At 47.4% G+C, this 26,917-nt stretch overlaps 1 long non-coding RNA gene and 8 other non-coding genes across 9 annotated transcripts; 8 read left to right on the top strand and 1 right to left on the bottom strand.

Moving 5' to 3' along the window:
• Positions 1-450: 450 nt before the first annotated feature.
• trnan-guu (transfer RNA asparagine (anticodon GUU)) lies at positions 451-524 on the top strand. The gene has a single exon. It is a non-coding gene; the product is annotated as a tRNA-Asn (tRNA).
• An 83-nt stretch (positions 525-607) lies between these two features.
• On the top strand, positions 608-681 carry trnan-guu (transfer RNA asparagine (anticodon GUU)). Its single transcript has one exon. It is a non-coding gene; the product is annotated as a tRNA-Asn (tRNA).
• A 240-nt stretch (positions 682-921) lies between these two features.
• Positions 922-995, top strand: trnan-guu (transfer RNA asparagine (anticodon GUU)). Its single transcript has one exon. It is a non-coding gene; the product is annotated as a tRNA-Asn (tRNA).
• An 83-nt stretch (positions 996-1,078) lies between these two features.
• trnan-guu (transfer RNA asparagine (anticodon GUU)) lies at positions 1,079-1,159 on the top strand. The gene has a single exon. It is a non-coding gene; the product is annotated as a tRNA-Asn (tRNA).
• Positions 1,160-1,398: 239 nt separating this feature from the next.
• On the top strand, positions 1,399-1,479 carry trnan-guu (transfer RNA asparagine (anticodon GUU)). Its single transcript has one exon. It is a non-coding gene; the product is annotated as a tRNA-Asn (tRNA).
• Positions 1,480-1,718: 239 nt separating this feature from the next.
• Positions 1,719-1,792, top strand: trnan-guu (transfer RNA asparagine (anticodon GUU)). Its single transcript has one exon. It is a non-coding gene; the product is annotated as a tRNA-Asn (tRNA).
• A 398-nt stretch (positions 1,793-2,190) lies between these two features.
• On the top strand, positions 2,191-2,264 carry trnan-guu (transfer RNA asparagine (anticodon GUU)). Its single transcript has one exon. It is a non-coding gene; the product is annotated as a tRNA-Asn (tRNA).
• Positions 2,265-2,816: 552 nt separating this feature from the next.
• On the top strand, positions 2,817-2,890 carry trnan-guu (transfer RNA asparagine (anticodon GUU)). Its single transcript has one exon. It is a non-coding gene; the product is annotated as a tRNA-Asn (tRNA).
• A 21,050-nt stretch (positions 2,891-23,940) lies between these two features.
• LOC144014836 (uncharacterized) lies at positions 23,941-24,367 on the bottom strand. Its single transcript, XR_013282591.1, has 3 exons — positions 24,306-24,367; positions 24,125-24,160; positions 23,941-24,006 (listed from the first exon to the last, which is right to left on the bottom strand). It is a non-coding gene; the product is annotated as an uncharacterized LOC144014836 (long non-coding RNA).
• Between the last annotated feature and the right edge of the window lie 2,550 nt (positions 24,368-26,917).

The following is a 26,917-nucleotide window of genomic DNA, read 5'->3' on the forward strand; positions in this document are numbered from 1 at the left end:
TCAGCATATTTGGCTGTAAACTGAAAGGTTGGTGGTTCGAGCCCACCCAGGGATGTGGTGCACTTTTTCAGAATTTCCATTTTGATACTCTTGTTGGCTTGTTGAAATTCAAAAACGGAATCTACCTCTCTTTCTTTCGTCTCTGTGGCGCAATAGGTCAGCGCATTCGGCTGTTTACTGAAAGGTTGGTGGTTTAAGCCCACCCATGTACGTGGTATGCTTTTTCAATTTCCATTTTGATACTCTTGTTGGCTTGGTGAAATTCAAAAACGGAATCTACCCCTCTTTGTAACGTCTCTGTGATGCAATAGGTCAGCGCATTTGGCTGTTAACTGAAAGGTTGGTGGTTCGAGCCCACCCAGGGATGTGGTATACTTTTTCAGAATTTCCCTTTTTATAAGCTTGTTGGCTTGTTGGAATTCAAAAACGGAATCTACCTCTCTTTCTTTTGTCTCTGTGGCGCAATAGGTCAGCGCATTCGGCTGTTAACTGAAAGGTTGGTGGTTTGAGCCCACCTAGGGATGTGGTGCACTTTTTCACAATTTCCATTTTGATAAGCTTGTTGGCTTGTTGAAATTCAAAAACGGAATCTACCCCTCTTTCTTTCGTCTCTGTGGTGCAATAGGTCAGCGCATTCGGCTGTTAACTGAAAGGTTGGTGGTTCGAGCCCACCCAGGCACATGCTATGCTTTTTCAGAATTTCCATTTTGATACGCTTGTTGGCCTGGTGAAATTCAAAAACGGAATCTACCCCTCTTTGTAATGTCTATGTGGCGCAATAGGTCAGTGCATTCGGCTGTTTACTGAAAGGTTGGTGGTTTGAGCCCACCCAGGGATGTGGTACACTTTTTCAAAATTTCTTTTTTTATAAGCTTGTTGGCTTGGTGAAATTCAAAAACGGAATCTACCCCTCTTTGTAACGTCTCTGTGGCGCAATAGGTCAGCGCATTCGGCTGTTAACTGAAAGGTTGGTGTTTCGAGCCCACCCAGGGATGTGGTGCACTTTTTCAGAATTTCCATTTTGATAAGCTTGTTGGCTTGTTGAAATTCAAAAACGGAATCTACCTCTTTTTCTTTCGTCTCTGTGGCGCAATAGGTCAGCGCATTCGGCTGTTAACTGAAAGGTTGGTGGTTCAAATCCACCTGGGGGAGTTGTACACTTTTTCAGAATTTCCCTTTTTATAAGCTTGTTGGCTTGTTGAAATTCAAAAACGGAATCTACCTCTCTTTTTTTTGTCTCTGTGGCGCAATAGGTCAGCTCATAGACTGCTCGCTGTTAACTGAAAGGTTGGTGGTTCGAGCCCACGCAGGGACGTGGTACACTTTTTTAGAATTTCCGTTTTGATACGCTTGTTGGCTTGGTGAAATTCTAAAACGAAATCTCCCCCTCTTTGTAACGTCTCTGTGGCGCAATAGGTCAGCGCATTCGGCTGTTAACTGAAAGGTTGGTGGTTCAAATCCACCTGGGGGAGTTGTACACTTTTTCAGAATTTCCCTTTTTATAAGCTTGTTGGCTTGTTGAAATTCAAAAACGGAATCTACCTCTCTTTTTTTTGTCTCTGTGGCGCAATAGGTCAGCTCATAGACTGCTCGCTGTTAACTGAAAGGTTGGTGGTTCGAGCCCACGCAGGGATGTGGTACACTTTTTTAGAATTTCCGTTTTGATACGCTTGTTGGCTTGGTGTAATTCAAAAACGGAATCTACCTCTCTTTCTTTTGTCTCTGTGGCGCAATAGGTCAGCGCATTCGGCTGTTAACTGAAAGGTTTGTGGTTCGAGCCCACCCAGGGATGCAGTGCAGTTTTTCAGAATTTCCATTTTGATACGCTTGTTGGCTTGTTGAAATTCAAAAACGGAATCTACCTCTCTTTCTTTCGTCTCTGTGGCGCAATAGGTCAGCACATTTGGCTGTTAACTCAAAGGTTGGTGGTTCAAATCCACCTGGGGGAGTTGTACAATTTTTCAGAATTTCCATTTTTTATACTCTTGTTGGCTTGGTGAAATTCAAAAACGGAATCTACCCCTCTTTGTAACGTCTCTGTGAGGCAATAGGTCAGCGCATTTGGCAGTTAACTGTAAGGTTGGTGGTTCGAGCCCACCCAGGGTTGTGGTACACTTTTTCAGAATTTCCCCCTTTATAAGCTTGTTGGCTTGTTGAAATTCAAAAACGGAATCTACCTCTCTTTCTTTTGTCTCTGTGGCGCAATAGGTCAGCGCATTCGGCTGTTCACTGAAAGGTTGGTGGTTCGAGCCCACCCAGGGACGTGGTATGCTTTTTCAGAATTTCCATTTTGATACTCTTGTTGGCTTGTTGAAATTCAAAAACGGAATCTACCCATCTTTGTAATGTCTATGTGGCGCAATAGGTCAGTGCATTCGGCTGTTAACTGCAAGGTTGGTGGTTCGAGCCCACCCAGGATGTGGTATGCTTTTTCAGAATTTCCATTTTGATACTCTTGTTGGCTTGTTGAAATTCAAAAACGGAATCTACCCCTCTTTGTGATGTCCATGTGGCGCAATAGGTCAGTGCATTCGGCTGTTAACTGCAAGGTTGGTGGTTCGAGCCCACCCAGGATGTGGTATGCTTTTTCAGAATTTACATTTTGATACTCTTGTTGGCTTGGAGAAATTCAAAAACGGAATCTACCCCTCTTTGTAACGTCTCTGTGACGCAATAGGTCAGCGCATTCGGCTGTTAACTGAAAGGTTGGTGGTTCGACCCCACCCAGGGAAGTTGTATGCTTTTTCAGAATTTCCCTTTTTATAAGCTTGTTGGCTTGTTGAAATTCAAAAACGGAATCTACCTCTCTTTCTTTTGTCTCTGTGGCGCAATAGGTCAGCGCATTCGGCTGTTAACTGAAAGGTTGGTGGTTCGAGCCCACCCAGGGACGTGGTATGCTTTTTCAGAATTTCCATTTTGATACTCTTGTTGGCTTGGTGAAATTCTAAAACGGAATCTACCCCTCTTTGTAATGTCTCTGTGGCGCAATAGGTCAGTGCATTCGGCTGTTTACTGAAAGGTTGGTGGTTTGAGCCCACCCAGGGATGTGGTTAACTTTTTCAGAATTTCTATTTTGATCAGCTTGTTGGCTTGTTGAAATTAAAAAACGGAATCTACCTCTCTTTAATTCGTCTCTGTGGCGCAATAGGTCAGCACATTCGGCTGTTAACTGAAAGGTTGGTGGTTCAAATCCACCTGGGGGGGTTGTACACTTTTTCAGAATTTCCATTTTTTATACTCTTGTTGGCTTGTTGAAATTCAAAAACGGAATCTACCTCTCTTTCTTTCGTCTCTGTGGCGCAATAGGTCAGCACGTTCGGCAGTAAACTTAAAGGTTTGTGGTTCGAGCCCACCCAGGGATGTGGTGCATTTTCAGAATTTCCATTTTGAAACACTTGTTGGCTTGGTGTAATTCAAAAACGGAATCTACACCTCTGTCATGTCTCTGTGGCGCAATAGGTCAGTGCATTCGGCTGTTAACTGAAGGGTTGGTGGTTCGAGCCCACACAGGGATGTGGTACACATTTTCAGAATTTCCCTTTTTATAAGCTTGTTGGCTTGTTGAAATTCAAAAACGGAATCTACCTCTCTTTCTTTCGTCTCTGTGGCGCAATAGGTCAGTGCATATGGCTGTTAACTGAAAGGTTGGTGGTTCGATCCTACCAAGGGACGTGGTATGCTTTTTCAGAATTTCCATTTTGATAAGCTTGTTGGCTTGTTGAAATTCAAAAACGGAATCTACCCCTCTTTGTATTGTCTCTGTGGCGCAATAGGTCAGCACATTCGGCTGTAAACTGAAAGGTTTGTGGTTCGAGCCCACCCAGGGACGTGGTCCACTTTTTCAGAATTTCCATTTTGATACACTTGTTGGCTTGATGAAATTTCAAAAACGGAATCTACTCCTCTTTGTAATGTATCTGCGGCGCAATAGGTCAGCACATTTGGCTGTTCACTGAAAGGTTGGTGGTTCGAGCCCACCCAGGGACGTGATACACCTTTTCAGAATTTCCATTTTGATACTCTCGTTGGCTTGGTGAAATTCAAAAACGGAATCTACCCCTCTTTGTAACGTCTCTGTGGCGCAATAGGTCAGCCCGTTCACCTGTTAACTGAAAGGTTGGTGGTTCGAGCCCACCCAGGGATGCAGTGCACTTTTTCAGAATTTCCATTTCTGAAAATAAGGTATTTATTTCAAACTCCTCATTTCCTCTGATTTGCAACTTGTTCCATTCTAATTCAAATCAATTTCAAGGTAACTCTTAATTTGTCATTCACATTAGTTTTGCAGGTGAAATGTCGCATTTGTTCATCAAAGTTGTCCTACATAAACAAAAGCACCTCCTCAATGCTGAGGCATTATCGGGCCAAGCATGACAGTGAAGTTCCTGATACACCCAGGATACGGTAATGTATACAGGCAATCTTTAACTTTCTCACAGTTGCTTTGTTGATTACCCTGTTGGGTTATCAATTTTTTTTTTTTTTTTTTTTTTAAGAAAAACTTGTGAAAACTATCCCCAGATAGCAGTCAGTTCTGGGCCAATTCTGGCTGTCTTCCGTCAGTGTCGGCTGATAGCCGGACAGATTAACTGTGTATAAGCCAAACTCGGCCCAGATGATGATACCACATGTTTATAATCATTAAGTGAAGTTGTTACTGGGCCAAGGGTATTTATACTGTTCATGGCCCATGACCGTGGTGTGAGTTTTGGCCCACAGGTTTTTCTTAGTGTGACGATACACAAGTATGATGCCGTTGCCGGGCCAGAACAGACATCCGCCCGCCCAAAAAAAAAAGCACTGCGACGCTGGATGCCGTTTACTCGCTGGATCGAGAAGTGACGTCGCCGGCGGCTAAATTCAATTGAAACATTAATATTTGTGTGGCGTTTTGACGTCAGGATAGTAGTCACACATATTCTTTTGGAGCCACGAAGAAACCGACTACTGTGGTAAGTGACTTGTTTTGTTGTTGTTGTTGTTTTGGAACGGAGTTGTCTTTTACTAGCCTTACTTATTTAACGTTTCATTGACTGCCCATGCAGGACACTGTATTGCACCGAGCGACACAGAGCGCCGCTGTCAACCCTCCTGTTAAAAAAACAAACAAACAAACAAACAAACCGCCATCCACTCGACTACTGGGCCACATTGAAGTGGGTAGGTGAGCTTGTTTTCACATATTAATGTTTTATTTCAAATAATTGAAATGTCACGGATGTTTGTTAAATACCAGGCGTGTGTTTGAACACTTCTTTGTGAGCTAAAATAGCATCTGTTCCGGTGCGGTAAAGTTAGCTAGCTAGAGTAACAAATAAAATACCAAATTTCCTGTGGGCATTATCATACATTGCCTGTGGCCCATAACGGGAGTTTGCTGAGTAATTTGAGCTAAGTGGGACAGTTGTGGAAACACGTGAACTCACATGAATACTGTATAACATTAGGAGATTAATTTGCAAGTTATTTTGTATGGCAACCAGCCCAAAGACGGCAGGGATGATAAAGGAGGATAAGGAGTTCAGATAATATATGGAATGGGTGCTATGTTGTGTGCTTTTTAGGTGGCCTGTAGTATCCCAATCACAAAACATTTTAAAGGAAATTTCTATTTTAAATTTATGGTTTCGCGTTTGCACATTGGTTGTGTCATAAATATGTTTCCTGTACATTCATTTTTTTTTTTAATCATGCCTTTTTTTCCCCCCCCACAGTTTGATTTGTCCATCCAGCACCACATCATATTAAAGGTATTGCTTTTATTACCAGTTTAAGACTTAACAATGGATACAAGGAGTCTTGTATCAAGGAGAAAGCGGGCTGTAAAAAAAAGTCAACACCTTGATAGCTTCCTTTCAGAGTGAAACTGAGGCTGTACATGAGGATCTTCATTCTGTAGCTGAGGTTTATCAAGCTGAAGCAGAACCTGATGAAGCAAATTCAGCCTCATCTGAGTCAGCATACTCAGATGATCAAGCGGATGATGTAGATGAAAATGCTTGTGGAGATTCTTTAAATACATCTTTGTGTGACTGGGCTGTAAATTTTAATATCTCTTTGGTTGCTTTGACTGCTCTCCTGACCATCCTGAAAATTTATCATCCCATGTTACCCAGGGATGGTAGAACTCTCCTCAGAACCAAAACTGTATATAATGTACAAAGTCTAGCTGGTGGTAAATACTTTTACTTTGGCATACTAGGGTCACTTACAAAAGCCTTTGAGAGCGTATGGTCAAAGATCCCGGATGGACACGTGTTTAGACTGCAGCTGAACATTGATGGTTTGCCACTCTTTAAAAGTTCTAACATCCAGTTTTGGCCCATTTTGGGGTTACTTCAGGAATATTCAAAGAAACCAGTTATTCTTGCACTCTTTTGTGGTGACTCCAAACCATCCTCACTAAATGAATATTTGGAAGATCTTGTGAGTGAATTGCAAAGAGTTGGCAAGGGCTTTGTCATAAAAGGCAAACATTTTTTTTCTTCGGGTGAGCTCTGTCATTTGTGATGCTCCAGCTAGAGCATTTATCAAGGGGATAAAGTCTCATACAGGATATTTTGGATGTGATAAATGCATTCAGAAAGGTGTTTGGATCAACCACAGGATGACCTTCCCAGAGGTCAACAGTGCTTGCAGAACTGATGCCTCTTTTATCACTATGTCTGATGAGGGCCACCATAATGAAATTTCACCTTTAAAAGATGAAAATATTGCAATGGTGACATGCTTTCCACATGATTATATGCACTTAGTTTGTCTTGGTGTCATGAGAAAACTGTTAGATCTTTGGCATGGTTCAGGAACACTGCGTGTGCGAATCTCTGCCGGTCAGAGTGAGCTGATTTCAAATGCACTATTGGTGTTGAAATCTTTCATTCCAACTGAATTTGCAAGAAAGCCTTGATCATTATTAGAGAGGCAAAGATGGAAGGCAACAGAGCTAAGGCAGTTTTTATTGTACACTGGTCCAGTAGTCCTCTGTGATGTGCTTGTGTTACGTTGGGGGTATGGGTGGACCCAAAAGCGGAGGAAACAGGCGGGAAGACATACTGGAAAGATGATGTAAGGAACTTTATTAACTATGACGGGGAAGAACTGGACGAGACTTGGCGTGGCTGACTTTGAAGACTTGGCGTGGCTGACTTTGAAGACTTGGCGTGGCTGACTTTGAAGACTTGGCGTGGCTGACTTTGAAGACTTGGCGTGGCTGACTTTGAAGACTTGGCGTGGCTGACTTTGAAGACTTGGCGTGGCTGACTTGGCGTGGCTGACTTTGAAGACTTGGCGTGGCTGACTTGGCGTGGCTGACTTGGCGTGGAAGACTTGGCGTGGAAGACTTGGCGTGGAAGACTTGGCGTGGAAGACTTGGCGTGGAAGACTTGGCGGGGAAGACTTGGCGGGGAAGACTTGGCGGGGAAGACTTGGCGGGGAAGACTTGGCGGGGAAGACTTGGCGGGGAAGACTTGGCGGGGAAGACTTGGCGCGGAAGACTTGGCGGGGAAGACTTGGCGGGGAAGACTTGGCGGGGAAGACTTGGCGCGGAAGACTTGGCGCGGAAGACTTGGCGCGGAAGACTTGGCGCGGAAGACTTGGCGCGGAAGACTTGGCGCAGAAGACTTGGCGCAGAAGACTTGGCGCAGAAGACTTGGCGCAGAAGACTTGGCGCAGAAGACTTGGCGCAGAAGACTTGGCGCAGAAGACTTGGCGCAGAAGACTTGGCGCAGAAGACTTGGCGCAGAAGACTTGGCGCAGAAGACTTGGTAGACTTTGGCGTAGAAGACTTGGTAGACTTTGGCGTAGAAGACTTGGTAGACTTTGGCGTAGAAGACTTGGACCCCAAGACTGGGGACTTTGGCTGGGCCAGAGACGAGGAAGCTGGGGACTTTGGCTGGGGCAGAGACGAGGAAGCTGGGGACTTGACTTGGGGCAAAGACGAGGAAACTGGAGAAGGCGGCAACTCTGCCGTGACGAGGGGACCTGAGATGCCAATTGGCCGCGACGAGGGGACCTGAGACGCCAGGGGCTTAAGCGGCACAGGCGTTGCAGCCAGGGACTGCTGCGGCAGCGGCACCGGCGAAGCGGCCAGGGGCTGCGGCGGCAGCGGCACCGGCGAAGCGGCCAGGGGCTGCGGCGGCAGCGGCACCGGCGAAGCGGCCAGGGGCTGCGGCGGCAGCGGCACCGGCGAAGCGGCCAGGGGCTGCGGCGGCAGCGGCACCGGCGAAGCGGCCAGGGGCTGCGGCGGCAGCGGCACCGGCGAAGCGGCCAGGGGCTGCGGCGGCAGCGGCACCGGCGAAGCGGCCAGGGGCTGCGGCGGCACAGGCGAAGCGGCCAGGGGCTGCGGCGGCAGCGGCACAGGCGAAGCGGCAAGGGGCTGCGGCGGCAGCGGCACAGGCGAAGCGGCCAGGGCCTGCGGCGGCAGCGGAACAGGCGTTGCATCCGGGGCCGGCAGCGACGAAGTGGCCAGGGGCTGAAGCGGCAGCAGCGGCACAGGCAAAGAGGCCAGGGGCTGAAGCGGCAGCAGCGGCACAGGCGTGGCATTCATGGGCTGCCGAGGTGCCGGGACAAGGGCCTGGAGCCGGCGGGGCGCCGGAACGGGGTCCTGAGGCCGGCGGGGCGCCGGAACGGGGTCCTGAGGCCGGAGCCGGAACGGGGTCCTGAGGCCGGCGCGGAGCCGGAACGGGGTCCTGAGGCCGGCGCGGAGCCGGAACGGGGTCCTGAGGCCGGCGCGGAGCCGGAACGGGGTCCTGAGGCCGGCGCGGAGCCGGAACGGGGACTTGAATCCGGCGCGGAGCCGGAACGGGGACTTGGAACCTCCGCTGGGTCCGGGTTGGTGGGAGCATTCTGTTAGGTTGGGGGTATGGGTGGACCCAAAAGCGGAGGAAACAGGCGGGAAGACAGACTGGAAAGATGATGTAAGGAACTTTATTAACTATGATGGGGAAGGACTGGACGAGACGGAAGGGGAGTAGACTGGGCTGGACGTGGACACAGATCATGGCGCAGACTTGGCGTGGCGTGATGCAGAGACTTGGCGTGGCGTGATGCAGAGACTTGGCGTGGCGTGATGCAGAGACTTGGCGTGGCGTGATGCAGAGACTTGGCGTGGCGTGATGCAGAGACTTGGCGTGGCGTGATGCAGAGACTTGGCGTGGCGTGATGCAGAGACTTGGCGTGGCGTGATGCAGAGACTTGGCGTGGCGTGATGCAGAGACTTGGCGTGGCGTGATGCAGAGACTTGGCGTGGCGTGATGCAGAGACTTGGCGTGGCGTGATGCAGAGACTTGGCGTGGCGTGATGCAGAGACTTGGCGTGGCGTGAGGCAGAGACTTGGCGTGGCGTGAGGCAGAGACTTGGCGTGGCGTGAGGCAGAGACTTGGCGTGGCGTGAGGCAGAGACTTGGCGTGGCGTGAGGCAGAGACTTGGCGTGGCGTGGCTGACTTTGAAGACTTGGCGTGGCGTGAGGCAGAGACTTGGCGTGGCGTGGCTGACTTTGAAGACTTGGCGTGGCGTGGCTGACTTTGAAGACTTGGCGTGGCGTGGCTGACTTTGAAGACTTGGCGTGGCGTGGCTGACTTTGAAGACTTGGCGTGGCGTGGCTGACTTTGAAGACTTGGCGTGGCGTGGCTGACTTTGAAGACTTGGCGTGGCGTGGCTGACTTTGAAGACTTGGCGTGGCGTGGCTGACTTTGAAGACTTGGCGTGGCGTGGCTGACTTTGAAGACTTGACTTGGCGTGGCTGACTTTGAAGACTTGGCGTGGCTGACTTTGAAGACTTGGCGTGGCTGACTTTGAAGACTTGGCGTGGCTGACTTTGAAGACTTGGCGTGGCTGACTTTGAAGACTTGGCGTGGCTGACTTTGAAGACTTGGCGTGGCAGACTTGGCGTGGCTGACTTGGCGTGGCTGACTTGGCGTGGCAGACTTGGCGTGGCTGACTTGGCGTGGCAGACTTGGCGTGGCAGACTTGGCGTGGCAGACTTGGCGTGGAAGACTTGGCGTGGAAGACTTGGCGTGGAAGACTTAGCAGACTTGGCGTGGAAGACTTAGCAGACTTGGCGTGGAAGACTTAGCAGACTTGGCGTGGAAGACTTAGCAGACTTGGCGTGGAAGACTTAGCAGACTTGGCGTGGAAGACTTAGCAGACTTGGCGTGGCAGACTTAGCAGACTTGGCGTGGCAGACTTAGCAGACTTGGCGTGGCAGACTTGGCGTGGCAGACTTGGCGTGGCAGACTTGGCGTGGCAGACTTGGCGTGGCAGACTTGGCGTGGCAGACTTGGCGTGGCAGACTTGGCGTGGCAGACTTGGCGTGGCAGACTTGGCGTGGAAGACTTGGCGTGGAAGACTTGGCGTGGAAGACTTGGCGTGGAAGACTTGGCGTGGAAGACTTGGCGTGGAAGACTTGGCGTGGAAGACTTAGCAGACTTGGCGTGGAAGACTTAGCAGACTTGGCGTGGAAGACTTAGCAGACTTGGCGTGGAAGACTTAGCAGACTTGGCGTGGAAGACTTGGCGTGGAAGACTTAGCAGACTTGGCGTGGAAGACTTAGCAGACTTGGCGTGGAAGACTTAGCAGACTTGGCGTGGAAGACTTAGCAGACTTGGCGTGGAAGACTTAGCAGACTTGGCGTGGAAGACTTAGCAGACTTGGCGTGGAAGACTTAGCAGACTTGGCGTGGAAGACTTAGCAGACTTGGCGTGGAAGACTTAGCAGACTTGGCGTGGAAGGCGTGGAAGACTTGGCGTGGAAGACTTGGCGTGGAAGACTTGGCGTGGAAGACTTGGCGTGGAAGACTTGGCGTGGAAGACTTGGCGTGGAAGACTTGGCGTGGAAGACTTGGCGTGGAAGACTTGGCGTGGAAGACTTAGCAGACTTGGCGTGGAAGACTTAGCAGACTTGGCGTGGAAGACTTAGCAGACTTGGCGTGGAAGACTTAGCAGACTTGGCGTGGAAGACTTAGCAGACTTGGCGTGGAAGACTTAGCAGACTTGGCGTGGAAGACTTGGCGTGGAAGACTTGGCGTGGAAGACTTGGCGTGGAAGACTTGGCGTGGAAGACTTGGCGTGGAAGACTTAGCAGACTTGGCGTGGAAGACTTAGCAGACTTGGCGTGGAAGACTTAGCAGACTTGGCGTGGAAGACTTAGCAGACTTGGCGTGGAAGACTTAGCAGACTTGGCGTGGAAGACTTAGCAGACTTGGCGTGGAAGACTTAGCGTGGAAGACTTGGCGTGGCAGACTTGGCGTGGCAGACTTGGCGTGGAAGACTTGGCGTGGAAGACTTGGCGTGGAAGACTTGGCGTGGAAGACTTGGCGTGGAAGACTTGGCGTGGAAGACTTAGCAGACTTGGCGTGGAAGACTTAGCAGACTTGGCGTGGAAGACTTAGCAGACTTGGCGTGGAAGACTTAGCAGACTTGGCGTGGAAGACTTGGCGTGGAAGACTTAGCAGACTTGGCGTGGAAGACTTAGCAGACTTGGCGTGGAAGACTTAGCAGACTTGGCGTGGAAGACTTAGCAGACTTGGCGTGGAAGACTTAGCAGACTTGGCGTGGAAGACTTAGCAGACTTGGCGTGGAAGACTTAGCAGACTTGGCGTGGAAGACTTAGCAGACTTGGCGTGGAAGACTTGGCGTGGCAGACTTGGCGTGGAAGACTTGGCGTGGCAGACTTGGCGTGGAAGACTTGGCGTGGAAGACTTGGCGTGGAAGACTTGGCGTGGAAGACTTGGCGTGGAAGACTTGGCGTGGAAGACTTGGCGTGGAAGACTTGGCGTGGAAGACTTGGCGTGGAAGACTTGGCGTGGAAGACTTGGCGTGGAAGACTTAGCAGACTTGGCGTGGAAGACTTAGCAGACTTGGCGTGGAAGACTTAGCAGACTTGGCGTGGAAGACTTAGCAGACTTGGCGTGGAAGACTTAGCAGACTTGGCGTGGAAGACTTAGCAGACTTGGCGTGGAAGACTTGGCGTGGAAGACTTAGCAGACTTGGCGTGGAAGACTTGGCGTGGAAGACTTAGCAGACTTGGCGTGGAAGACTTAGCAGACTTGGCGTGGAAGACTTAGCAGACTTGGCGTGGAAGACTTAGCAGACTTGGCGTGGAAGACTTAGCAGACTTGGCGTGGAAGACTTAGCAGACTTGGCGTGGAAGACTTAGCAGACTTGGCGTGGAAGACTTAGCAGACTTGGCGTGGAAGACTTAGCAGACTTGGCGTGGAAGACTTAGCAGACTTGGCGTGGAAGACTTAGCAGACTTGGCGTGGAAGACTTAGCAGACTTGGCGTGGAAGACTTAGCAGACTTGGCGTGGAAGACTTAGCAGACTTGGCGTGGAAGACTTAGCAGACTTGGCGTGGAAGACTTGGCGTGGAAGACTTGGCGTGGAAGACTTGGCGTGGAAGACTTGGCGTGGAAGACTTGGCGTGGAAGACTTGGCGTGGAAGACTTGGCGTGGAAGACTTGGCGTGGAAGACTTGGCGTGGAAGACTTGGCGTGGAAGACTTGGCGTGGAAGACTTGGCGTGGAAGACTTAGCAGACTTGGCGTGGAAGACTTAGCAGACTTGGCGTGGAAGACTTAGCAGACTTGGCGTGGAAGACTTAGCAGACTTGGCGTGGAAGACTTAGCAGACTTGGCGTGGAAGACTTAGCAGACTTGGCGTGGCAGACTTGGCGTGGAAGACTTGGCGTGGAAGACTTGGCGTGGCAGACTTGGCGTGGCAGACTTGGCGTGGCAGACTTGGCGTGGAAGACTTGGCGTGGAAGACTTGGCGTGGAAGACTTGGCGTGGAAGACTTGGCGTGGAAGACTTGGCGTGGAAGACTTGGCGTGGAAGACTTAGCAGACTTGGCGTGGAAGACTTAGCAGACTTGGCGTGGAAGACTTAGCAGACTTGGCGTGGAAGACTTGGCGTGGAAGACTTAGCAGACTTGGCGTGGAAGACTTAGCAGACTTGGCGTGGAAGACTTAGCAGACTTGGCGTGGAAGACTTAGCAGACTTGGCGTGGAAGACTTAGCAGACTTGGCGTGGAAGACTTAGCAGACTTGGCGTGGAAGACTTAGCAGACTTGGCGTGGAAGACTTAGCAGACTTGGCGTGGAAGACTTAGCAGACTTGGCGTGGAAGACTTGGCGTGGAAGACTTGGCGTGGAAGACTTGGCGTGGAAGACTTGGCGTGGAAGACTTGGCGTGGAAGACTTGGCGTGGAAGACTTGGCGTGGAAGACTTGGCGTGGAAGACTTGGCGTGGAAGACTTGGCGTGGAAGACTTGGCGTGGAAGACTTGGCGTGGAAGACTTGGCGTGGAAGACTTAGCAGACTTGGCGTGGAAGACTTAGCAGACTTGGCGTGGAAGACTTAGCAGACTTGGCGTGGAAGACTTAGCAGACTTGGCGTGGAAGACTTAGCAGACTTGGCGTGGAAGACTTAGCAGACTTGGCGTGGAAGACTTAGCAGACTTGGCGTGGAAGACTTAGCAGACTTGGCGTGGAAGACTTAGCAGACTTGGCGTGGAAGACTTAGCAGACTTGGCGTGGAAGACTTAGCAGACTTGGCGTGGAAGACTTAGCAGACTTGGCGTGGAAGACTTAGCAGACTTGGCGTGGAAGACTTAGCAGACTTGGCGTGGAAGACTTGGCGTGGAAGACTTGGCGTGGAAGACTTGGCGTGGAAGACTTGGCGTGGAAGACTTGGCGTGGAAGACTTGGCGTGGAAGACTTGGCGTGGAAGACTTGGCGTGGAAGACTTGGCGTGGAAGACTTAGCAGACTTGGCGTGGAAGACTTGGCGTGGAAGACTTGGCGTGGAAGACTTAGCAGACTTGGCGTGGAAGACTTAGCAGACTTGGCGTGGAAGACTTAGCAGACTTGGCGTGGAAGACTTAGCAGACTTGGCGTGGAAGACTTAGCAGACTTGGCGTGGAAGACTTAGCAGACTTGGCGTGGAAGACTTGGCGTGGAAGACTTGGCGTGGAAGACTTGGCGTGGAAGACTTGGCGTGGAAGACTTGGCGTGGAAGACTTGGCGTGGAAGACTTGGCGTGGAAGACTTGGCGTGGAAGACTTGGCGTGGAAGACTTGGCGTGGAAGACTTGGCGTGGAAGACTTGGCGTGGAAGACTTGGCGTGGAAGACTTGGCGTGGAAGACTTGGCGTGGAAGACTTGGCGTGGAAGACTTGGCGTGGAAGACTTAGCAGACTTGGCGTGGAAGACTTGGCGTGGAAGACTTGGCGTGGAAGACTTGGCGTGGAAGACTTGGCGTGGAAGACTTGGCGTGGAAGACTTGGCGTGGAAGACTTGGCGTGGAAGACTTGGCGTGGAAGACTTGGCGTGGAAGACTTGGCGTGGAAGACTTGGCGTGGAAGACTTAGCAGACTTGGCGTGGAAGACTTAGCAGACTTGGCGTGGAAGACTTAGCAGACTTGGCGTGGAAGACTTAGCAGACTTGGCGTGGAAGACTTAGCAGACTTGGCGTGGAAGACTTAGCAGACTTGGCGTGGAAGACTTGGCGTGGAAGACTTGGCGTGGAAGACTTAGCAGACTTGGCGTGGAAGACTTAGCAGACTTGGCGTGGAAGACTTAGCAGACTTGGCGTGGAAGACTTAGCAGACTTGGCGTGGAAGACTTGGCGTGGAAGACTTGGCGTGGAAGACTTGGCGTGGAAGACTTGGCGTGGAAGACTTGGCGTGGAAGACTTGGCGTGGAAGACTTGGCGTGGAAGACGTGGAAGACTTGGCGTGGAAGACTTGGCGTGGAAGACTTGGCGTGGAAGACTTGGCGTGGAAGACTTGGCGTGGAAGACTTGGCGTGGAAGACTTGGCGTGGAAGACTTGGCGTGGAAGACTTGGCGTGGAAGACTTGGCGTGGAAGACTTGGCGTGGAAGACTTGGCGTGGAAGACTTGGCGTGGAAGACTTGGCGTGGAAGACTTGGCGTGGAAGACTTAGCGTGGAAGACTTGGCGTGGAAGACTTAGCGTGGAAGACTTAGCAGACTTGGCGTGGAAGACTTGGCGTGGAAGACTTGGCGTGGAAGACTTGGCGTGGAAGACTTGGCGTGGAAGACTTGGCGTGGAAGACTTGGCGTGGAAGACTTGGCGTGGAAGACTTGGCGTGGAAGACTTGGCGTGGAAGACTTGGCGTGGAAGACTTAGCAGACTTGGCGTGGAAGACTTAGCAGACTTGGCGTGGAAGACTTAGCAGACTTGGCGTGGAAGACTTAGCAGACTTGGCGTGGAAGACTTAGCAGACTTGGCGTGGAAGACTTGGCGTGGAAGACTTGGCGTGGAAGACTTGGCGTGGAAGACTTGGCGTGGAAGACTTGGCGTGGAAGACTTGGCGTGGAAGACTTGGCGTGGAAGACTTGGCGTGGAAGACTTGGCGGGGAAGACTTGGCGGGGAAGACTTGGCGGGGAAGACTTGGCGGGGAAGACTTGGCGGGGAAGACTTGGCGTGGAAGACTTGGCGTGGAAGACTTGGCGTGGAAGACTTGGCGTGGAAGACTTGGCGTGGAAGACTTGGCGTGGAAGACTTAGCAGACTTGGCGTGGAAGACTTAGCAGACTTGGCGTGGAAGACTTAGCAGACTTGGCGGGGAAGACTTGGCGGGGAAGACTTGGCGGGGAAGACTTGGCGGGGAAGACTTGGCGGGGAAGACTTGGCGGGGAAGACTTGGCGGGGAAGACTTGGCGGGGAAGACTTGGCGCGGAAGACTTGGCGCGGAAGACTTAGCAGACTTGGCGCAGACTTGGCGTGGAAGACTTGGCGTGGAAGACTTGGCGTGGAAGACTTGGCGTGGAAGACTTGGCGTGGAAGACTTGGCGTGGAAGACTTGGCGTGGAAGACTTGGCGGGGAAGACTTGGCGGGGAAGACTTGGCGGGGAAGACTTGGCGGGGAAGACTTGGCGGGGAAGACTTGGCGCGGAAGACTTGGCGCGGAAGACTTGGCGCGGAAGACTTAGCAGACTTGGCGCAGACTTGGCGTGGAAGACTTAGCGTGGAAGACTTGGCGGGGAAGACTTGGCGGGGAAGACTTGGCGGGGAAGACTTGGCGGGGAAGACTTGGCGGGGAAGACTTGGCGGGGAAGACTTGGCGTGGAAGACTTAGCAGACTTGCCGTGGAAGACTTGGCGTGGAAGACTTGGCGTGGAAGACTTGGCGTGGAAGACTTGGCGTGGAAGACTTGGCGTGGAAGACTTGGCGTGGAAGACTTGGCGTGGAAGACTTAGCGGACTTGGCGTGGAAGACTTAGCAGACTTGGCGTGGAAGACTTAGCAGACTTGGCGTGGAAGACTTGGCGTGGAAGACTTGGCGTGGAAGACTTGGCGTGGAAGACTTGGCGTGGAAGACTTGGCGTGGAAGACTTGGCGTGGAAGACTTGGCGTGGAAGACTTGCCTTAGCAGACTTGGCGTGGAAGGCTTGGTAGACTTTGGCGTGGAAGACTTGGTAGACTTGGCAATAACAGACTTGGTAGACTTGGCAATAACAGACTTGGTAGACTTGGCAATAACAGACTTGGTAGACTTGGCAATAACAGACTTGGTAGACTTGGCAATAAAGACTTGGTAGACTTGGCAATAAAGACTTGGTAGACTTGGCAATAAAGACACCACTGTGACTAGACATGCAGACATTCAAACAGCAAACATCAGACAATGCTCCCACACCCGCGTGAGACAAACACCACTCCCTTATACAAACACTAATGACAATAACAGGACACACCTGGGAGACACAGCAGGGAGGGGGAACCAATCAGCAATACACACCAGGAAAGGAAGACACAAGCAGGTGGACAAGGTTAACCATAACGAGACTGGGGAAGAAGACAGGAACACCAGACAACCAACACTCACCAAAATAAAACAAAAACCCAAACAAACTGAAACGTGACAGCTTGCAGTTCCACTATATCAAAACTTTATGCTGCCATCTGTATCCATTTTTATATTGTCAAATCCAGCATTATATCTGGCCCTAAATGATTTTACTCACAGGCTACTTGTGTACTTTGTGGAACATTTTAGTCAGTTGTATGGTCCAGAGAATGTTGTTTACAATGTTCATGGACTGACACATCTTTGCGAGGATGTAAGACTGCATGGAAACCTGAACTTAATATCTGGCTCCCCATTTGAGAACTTCCTGGGAAGGATTAAGAAAATTATAAGAACACCTCACCATCCTTTACCTCAGATCATCCGTAGACTCTCAGAAAGGAATAGTTTCCTTAGGAATGGGAAAAAATACAGGGAAAGGGAACCCTACTGAGAGAGCACAAAGATGGTCCCGTACCAGACAGTTTCAAAACTGTTGTGCAGTTTCAGGAGGCAGTCATAGGGCTTGCAACTATTAACATCTGTTGTGAGAAAGACAGTTGTGTTAAAATTGGCAACCTCATAGCTGTAGTGGTAAATATTGTTTTGTGTGATGATGGAACCTATATAGTGTACAGGGAATATGAACAGCAAGCATCATTTTTTTGACTACCCCACGAACTCTACTGAGGTTGGGATATATGTTGTGTGTAGTCTGTCAAAACATGTTAAAGCCAGCAAACTTGATGATGAAATAGTAAAGTGTGTCAAGTTACCATATAAAGGGAGATTTGGAGCTATTCCTTTGTTACGCGCAAGTAACTAAACGAGAGTTCATGGATGCAATGGGGTGACATTTTTGTACATTCAGTAACCAGTTCAATAGTGATGCAAACAAAAATGCAGTCCAGTCAGCGCAAAGTGTAACACAGTATTTCAACAACACTAAAACTAGAGTTTCCAAAATTACCATACAGTGCTTAATTATTTTTAGTAATACATTCTAACATGTTGTTGAACTGCTATTTGAAAATCTTTTCACGCATTTCATACCACCGTACTTGTAAATCCAAGTTCAGTCCCGGAGATCTTGTGATGAGACTATCTACTGTAATGATATCTATTGTTTCCATTAATTTTGCAGTACAGTCTTCCCTCGCTACAACGCGGTTCACTTTTCGCGGTCTCGCTGTATCGCGGATTTTTTTTTAAGTGCAATTTTGCATATTTTTTTACAGTAAAATACCCATTTTATAAAATTTATGAAGGTTTGAACATTGTCAATGTTTGAACAAGAGAGAAATGGGAGAACATGTAAATGCCTCAATGAGAAATGTGGATAAATTGTGCGGTCGGGGATTTTTGAGCCTTAAAACATTTATAAGAGTTGTAAAACATAAAGCTAACTACTTCGCGGATTTCATTTATTGCGGGTATTTTTTGGAGCCTAACCCCAGCGGAAAACGAGGGAACACTGTAATTGTAAAGCTGCAGAATTACATTTTTTTTTTTTTTTTTAAAGACATGTTTAAAATAGTCGAATTCCTGGAGACCAGTGAGGTAGAGCTAGTCCCAGGTGCTTGGGTCAAGGACAATGAATGCCGATGGCCACATCTCAGAGCGAAGGCTCTAGAGACAGCCATTAAGCAAAAAGTCCATCCTGAGCCAGACTGGATGACATGGACTATTCGAGTGATGTTTACAACTGGTATGTATACAAATATGGTTATATTTAGTGGTTTCACATGTTATTGATTTTTTTTTTCTCGCTTCAAACAGATAATTATCTGGAAGGGAGACAGAAGCTGCGAGAGGCAGAGCAGCGATCAGACCTTCAGTCAGATGCTGAAAACTGCAGTGCAAAAAAAGCAAGACGCAAAATGTACGTGAAGTATTGTAAACCATTCCTATTGAAGTGAACACTTCCATAATTTGCTGTATTGATGCTTGAATGAGCGAACAGTTTACATATCCTTTAATGCTTTGTTTGAAAGTCGAAGCCCACCAAATAATGTTACAATTCCTTTCTCTGATTTAATATTACCATTTATTTTTAGAAAACACCTACATTTTCAATATAATGTGTTTTCAGGCCAAGTAGCCGACTTCAAGCAGCATATTTGTCAGATAGTGAGGATGATGCAGGACTTCAGCAGCGTGACAGTAGTTTACCAAGTGCTCCACCAGTTTGTCAGCCAACATATAGAACTCTCCATGTTTATGTTTATTTATTTATTTGCCCCTTTGCCTCCTTTAGACCAGCTCTTCTGCAATAATGTACACGATCAGTGGACTTGATGACCTGTGCAATGTTTCTAAACATGTTATTGACATTGATTTATAAGTAATTTTTATTTTTGATTTTTTCCCTCTCCTCAAGGCTCTTCACGAATGGCCTTATGGCAAATTTAATATGAAGGGAAAGGGGGAAAAGGACAAGAAGCCTTTGGAGCAAACTAAAGTTTATAAAGCAATACAAGGTAAGGCCAAATAATGTTGAAAAAGGAGAGAACCATAGCTATATTGTCACGCCGCCACCGGCGTGACGGCCCATGCTTTTATTTTGTTATCCATGTTTCCTGTCATGCTTTGAAAATCCTAACTCTCCTCTCACCCCAGGTCACTTACCCTTCTTGCCGCTCCATAATTACCGGTCCCCGCCCATGATTACAAACACCTGCCACCAATCAAGACTCTCAATAAAAGCCAGCTGCATTCTACCCTCAGTGCCGAAGTGTCACAGTCAGTGCATGGAAGCGTCCCACAGTCCTCATGACCTCGTTCACGCTGCCTTGTGTTTTTGCCTTGTGTTTTTGCCTTGTGTTTTTGCCTTGTGTTTTTGCCTTGTGTTTTTGCCTTGTGTTTTTGCCTTTTCCTCCCCAGTGGAGCGCCTTTAGTTACCCCTTTTGCCTTGTGCCCTTTTCCCTCCCTAGCGGAGCGCCTTCTGTTGTCCCCAGTACCTTTTGCCTGTTTTTTCCTCCCTAGTGGAGCGCCTTTTGTTCTCCACTTTTTTGATTCCCCGTTCTCCTCTCAGTTTGAGAGGAGACAGCTGTTGGCCGGTAATAAACCTGTTGCCTTGGTGGCCCACCTTACTCCTGCGTCTGTCCTACCTTACCTCGTCTTGTCATATATGTTTAGCAACCTATATTTCAGTTGCATTTTATGTAAAGTGAAATGAAATGAAAAGTGATATTGGATTTGATATTTGCAATCAAACATGGATGGTGTATGACACCACATTGCCTCCATTCACTGGTCTTTTTCTACTCTTGCAGATGGTGTCATTAAGTTTGATGTGAGCGCAACGGAGGGCTACATAAGACTTTGTGCCTCTGAACATCTAAAACATGTACCACAAAGACAGGGAGGTGGCGGTTACGCAGTTTCTCAGGACTGAAAAACAGTGCGGCAGATAATCCGTGTTTTGTTCAATTAAAAAGAAAAATGAATGGAGATTGTCATTGTCATTCATGTGCTTTTTTCAGTAATTTTGATTAATATCAGTTCAAACCCATAGGATTGCTTTTGGTGTAATTGAAATGTTATATATTATATAATAATTTTATATGTATATATATGTGTGTGTGTATATATATATATATATATATATATATAATATTTGTGCACATACATATTTATTACTATAGCCAAAATGAGCCAGAATTCGGTCATTGTCAATGTTTTCTGTTAACTTTTAAACTAATTTTCGATTGTTTTTAAAGGCTTGTTTTTTGCGTGCGTGTGTGCGCGTATCACACAATGTCAGGCAATAAACGAGCCTTTAAAACGGTCTAAAATTAGCTTAAATTTAACGTTGAAAAGACGTCGACAATGACCTAATTTGGACGTGGATTAGCCCTCATTTGGATGTCCAAAAGACGTAGAAAAAAAGACGTCCAAAAGATGTTGATACGGAGGGCTGGTCAGATCTCTCTGCCATGACCTCTCGGGCCTGGATTGGCTGGTGTGCCTCAAAACATCACCACGCTGTGACGTGGACCTGCTGCTGTGCCTTGAGCCCCTTGTCTGCCATGACCTGGACCTGCCAGTGCGCCATGAACCCCCAGGCTGCCGTGACCTGGACCTGCCAGTGTGCCTTGAGCCCCCAGTCTGCCTTGACCTGGACCTGCCAGTGCGCCTTGACCTGGACCTGCCAGTGCGCCTTGAGCCCTCAGTCTGCCTTGACCTGGACCTGCCAGTGTGCCTTGAGCCCTCAGTCTGCCTTGACCTGGACATGCCAGTGCGCCTTGACCTGGACCTGCCAGTGCGCCTTGAGCCCTCAGTCTGCCTTGGTCTGGACCTGCCAGTATGCCTTGAGCCCTCAGTCTGCCTTGACCTGGACCTGCAAGTGCGCCTTGAGCCCCCAGTCTGCCTTGACCTGGACCTGCAAGTGCGCCTTGAGGCCCCACTCCTCTGTGACCTGGACCTGTAAGTGGGGACATTGCTGTGTCTGAACCTGCTGAACATAGCACAGTTACAATTAAATCACCTCGACAAACAATATCACCCATCCATCCATCATCTACCACTTATCCGGGGTCGGGTCGCTGGGACAGCAGCTCTAGCAGGGAAGCCTAGACTTCCCTCTCCCCAGCCACTTCATCTAGTTCCTCCGGTGGGATCCCAAGGCATTGCCAGACCACAAGAGAGATATAGTCTCTCCAGCATGTCCTGGGTCGTCCCCGGGGCATCCCACTGGTGGGACATGAACGGAACACTTCTCCAAGGAGGTGTCTAGGAGGCATCTGAACCAGATGCCCGAGCCACCTCAAGTGGCTACCCTCAACGTAGAGAAGTAGCAGCTTGACCTTGAGTCCTTCCCGGACGACCAAGCTTCTCACCCATCTCTAAAGGAGAGCCCAGACACGAGGGGTGTGCTCAAAAAATCGATACAGCAATATATCATTGCAGCCATCATTACAATACACGTATCGATACGCAGGCGTCAGTATCGATATTGCTTTTTAACTTTAAATAGGCAGTTAACGTTTGCCTTTGCAGCTTGCATTGTACCTAAAAAATAAAAACCAGCAGCGTCTTTGAAGTTAATTGCCTTCAATTAATGCAAAAATAGCTCACCAGAGATTGGACACTGTCTTGCTAAGAAAAACTAAATCAGAGGAAGATTATCAACATTTCTTTACTTATAAACTTAACATGGCACGTGTCTCAGTGTACCAATTTTCCTATATTTTGTTTAAAAAAACGAAATAAAATGCGTCTTATGTTGGATACATATGTATCGCAATACGTATCGTATTGTGGCCCCTGTATCGTGATACGTATCGTATCGTGAGGTTGGCGGCAATACCCAGCCCTACCAGACACCCTACGGAGGAAACTCATTTTGGCTGCTTGTATCCAGGTCCTTGTTCTTTCGGTCATGACCCACAACTCGTGACCATAGGTGGGGGTAGGAACGCAGATCAACCGGTAAAAATCAATCAATTTGTTAATTAATTACTGGAGCACTCTTGATTTGACGCACTCCTTATGGGGGGGTTATGGTCGTTGCATGGCTAATACTGAAGTGGTTGCGAATCGTTTATTGACCAAGATCAATAATCCGCGGTGTTTATTTTACCGTGACTGGTAATTCGCCATCTAATTCACATGAGTTTGTGATGCTAATCGACCGCTAAGCTACTATGTTCTCGACGAGAAGGCGTGCACATTTCTATCGCGCAGCGCCCTAAAAGTGCACATTTGTGTTATTCATCCCCACTAGTAATGTCTACAAGGAAACGTGGCATTTTCTCGCTCCTCTGATTAAACAACCAGAGCCATTCACGATAAAATAACGCTCGAGGAGGTTGCGGCTCAAATAACCACTGCCTAAACATTCGGAGAGGGAAAACATTTTTTTACAAATACAATTTGCCTACGATGTACAAAGCATAACGCCACAAACTGGCTGCTCCCATATCGGCGATTCCCCCCCTAACAACACGAGGCTCAACCACACAGGAGAAAATGGTGGACTTTTTTTGACTTGCAATTTGCCACTGACTTCTGAAGGTATGTGCCTTCATTGTATTTGCTAAGTAAATGTCCTTTAAGTAGTTATGTTACAATTCGAAGGGTAAACACTATCTGTCCTGTTTTTGTTTCCATTTTATTAGATTACTGTTGGTATATTTGCACTTTGTTTACATTTCAATTCTGGAAAAAAATGGTGGCTTAAATATTGTTGCTGCAATAAAAGTGCTATTATTCTGAAGTGTCAATCACAAATCTATTGTTCAGTAATTATTACCAATATCATCCAAAATATCGTCACTGCAAATTCTTTGAAATATCGTTATATGATTTTTTGGGCATATCACAAACCCCTAATGCACACATGTTTTAACTGGAAGAAAGAAACACTTGTGCAAGAAAGCAAAACAAGACATTTAAATGATACATTTCAGATTACTGGCAGTGATTTGTGCTGGATTCTTAATATATAATATTCCAATCTACCGGTAATTAAAATTAAAGGGGACATCAAAATAAAATTTATGATAACTCCATAAGGTATTCAAAATGCTCTGAGAAAAGACAAACCAATCCTACCATTCAGTGTGGGACATGATCTGGTGCTCAAAGCAGTGTGTGATGTGCCACTCATCCGTATCTCACTAAGCGGCGCAGGCTTGCAAGAGCACACACACGTAGCGAGTGTTGCTTTTTTCATGCAATGTTGCAAAATGTTGCAAAGACACTTGACATTCTCAAACCCCCGTTATACTCTCAAACCGTTTTTCTTGTCTCATAGAAATTTTTAACATGTTCAAAATTGACTGCCACAAGAAAAATTGTTTGGTATACGTTTGGTGAAAAGTTGTAATTTTTAGAACTGCTGTGAGCACCAAGTCACTCCTCCTTGTCAACTAATCCCAGTTAAGAGCATTGTTTTGGTCGACCCAAGGATTTCTTTGGGCAAGTACAGCTTAACCTGAACGAACAAACTTTGTGGAGTGGACTGGTTGAGATGAGAAGTTAATACTCACAAGGAGTTTCCATTTTATTGTCTTGAACAGTTGTATGTTCCTCTTCTGAAGCTGTAACACAAGAAATAGCCTGTAACCATCCTACAGTGTGTACACAAGACATTACCATGTTTTATTTGTCATCCGTACTCACAAGCACTATCACTCTTGTTGGCATTTTGAACAGACGGTAGCTTCTCTGGTGCCTTGGGAAAGCTGGGCAGTTTGTCACCTGTACAGAGGTCATGAAGTGGTGTGAAAAATAAAATAACTCATCTCCAAGTTAAAAACAAACAAACAAACAAGAATTTGATTAATTTTGAAATTAGAACAAAGTCATTATAGAAAACCTCCTCCGTTGTTATCCTCTTCTGAATCTGTTGAGTCTACAACAGATTGATTACAGTCAAATATATAGAAATAGAACTACAAATGCAGTATGCAATCCCAGTACTATACAACTCTCTAACCATTATTCTAATTCCGCTAAAAATTGGTAAGCATCTTAATACTGAACAATGAGAACCATACCATTAGATACAAAATCCTCTGGAATTCCTTTTTTTGCGCGGCCCCGCTTCGATCTAATCAGCACATCCTCCTCACCCTCATCCTCAATCTCATCCTCATGGCTTGTCAGGTTGTAGATAGTGCATTCACGGCGCTTAGCTACAATTCAGAATTAAAAAGAAAAAAAAGATTACATCGATATGTGAATATACACACGGTATTTACATAAACATATGTTATAAAAACTTGCCTGATGTCATTTTTATCTTGATTAAAGGGAATGCCAACCAGTCATTCTGGGGATTTATCCTGTCCTTTATTGCCTTTTCTGTTTTTGTAACGCTCAGATTACATGGCCATCTGACAGTTTTCGTGTTCCTGTCAATCCATTCTTCAGGAACAACACCTTCCTCCTCTCGCTCACCCTCCTTCCACACAGCTCTTGTATACATGCTTGAAAACGACAGGAAGTTGCAAATCACCGTTTGCCATGTTAGAACACGCAACTCTAAACTTAACATGCAATGATTTTCATTAAGAGTAGCAAGATTATTAAAGAGTGATCCTGGGTGAAGTTAGGGGGAAAAGTGAGCGGTGAGGCACAAGGGTTTCAACATGTGCACTTGTGCAAAAGAGAGAAGATGGGGTTACTTTACAGAAAAAAAAACATGTTGCAAAGGTGAAAGGGAGGATTGTGATAAAAAGATCATGAAGTTGTCAGTCACCAAGAATGAAACAGTGATCCCTGCTGGGTTCTATAGCTAAAAATAAAAAACAAGAAAATTCAACCTTTAATATTTCTTTTCAAGACCATGGCGAAGTGGTATGAGAAAAAAAAAAACACCAGTCTCTTGAGGGAGGCAGGCCACCTTCCGGAAAAGATCCCGTTTGTGCAGTAGTCGGTTTTTCATCCTGAGCTGGCCATTTCCTATACACACCATGTTCAGAAGTCCAGAGCTACATGGTTGGTGAAATAATGGCAAAGTGTGACGCTGATGCAGTGTTTCACAAGCTAAAGTACCACCTGCATTTATCTGCCGAATAAATGCAAATCTGTCATCTTTCAGGAGAAAACAACAGTCCCTTTGTTTAACAGAAACAAACACTTCGGGGTTGATTTTGTCTCTGTTCACTCCTGAATGTTCAATTTCTGACAAGCGCCTGGTGACTTGTTCCAAAGGACTTCTCCCACTCCTCACATGTTTCTTAATTTGTTGCAAGTAGTCTTCAAAGGGAAAAGAGGAAATGTCATTTAAGGAGCAATTGAAGTGGCTTACATCTTCATGGAGATGAATTAGTCCATCATATACATTGTACACAGGAAAGGTCTTGCCATACAGGTCAGCACAGCACATGACAAAGTGTTTGATTAGTTCATTGGCATAATGGAGATAGGCATTACGGATTCTATCATCTGACTCTAGCATTATTGACATGGCCACTGACAAAGACAGGAAATGTCTGTATTTCTCCGGGGACAACACAGTTTTCAATACCACAGGTCCTGTGTATAACAAAAACTGTCTTAGTTCAGTTGCTTTCCACCTGTCCAGTTCATGTAAAGCCCTCGGCTGGCGAGCAAACTCAATCGGCATCTTCCCTCTCAGCGCAATTAATTTTTGAGAGATTGTATCCTTTTGCCTTGCAGATAAACGGCATATTTTTGGGCCACGTGTCAAGTAAACTAGTAGGCGTCGCACTACTCCCAGGCACACCATATGCATATAATCTAGGACAAATGAACTAACACAATGAATTCCTGCAGCTATGAAGGGGCTGACATCATTTTGGTGGTTCTTGTACTCCACCCTGGAGAACCTGTCATCTGTTCGAGAAGTGTATTCCTGCTCACTGAAAGTTATTCTTCCCTCAACACGAGTACCGACGATTAAACATCTTTCACAACTCTCATAAGAGTTATGGCCCTTAATACATTTAAGATAGGCTCTTGCAGGTGCATCACAGATCAAAGCATCAATATTGACAGAGTAAGTCCAACCTTCAAAAACTATACCATTGTCTTTGAGATGTTTGTATTCTGTCAGAAAGTCTTTAAGATACTCCTCAATTGGACTTGGCTTCTTTTGTCCACTAAAAATAGCAAATATAAATGGATCAAAATGGCCACACTTCACCAGTATTGGCCGGAATTGGACACCACTACTTTTGAAAAGTGGTATGCCATCAATGTTTACACTGAGGTGCACATCATTACTCTTTATCTGACTTAAATAACAGCGGATCCCTTTTTCTAAGCCATAGTACTTGTACTGCCCGCCACATTTAAGGTCCGTTGTATTGGACTGTGGTGTAGCAAGCAGTGTTCAGCAATCCACGGGCAATAGGTGACCTTGTTTCTTTAATATAGGCAATAAGCCGTTAAGTGCTCTGTGTGTCAATTTGTGCTCCAAGGCCCACTGTCTCAAGTCATCCTCAAAACTGCTTGTTATCTCAGAGTCAACATTTGGTTCTGTTTCTGAGTCATAAGACCAATAATCCAGGATTATCTCAAAATCTGAATTATCTGGTGCCTCAATAGTGTCACGAAGGTGTAGTGGATGGACCCAAAAGCGGTGGAAACAGGCGGGAAGACAGACTGGTAAGATGAGGTAATGAACTTTATTGACTATGGC

Source organism: Festucalex cinctus, chromosome 1, assembly GCF_051991245.1.
Source record: "Festucalex cinctus isolate MCC-2025b chromosome 1, RoL_Fcin_1.0, whole genome shotgun sequence".
Taxonomy (NCBI): Eukaryota; Metazoa; Chordata; class Actinopteri; order Syngnathiformes; family Syngnathidae; genus Festucalex; species Festucalex cinctus.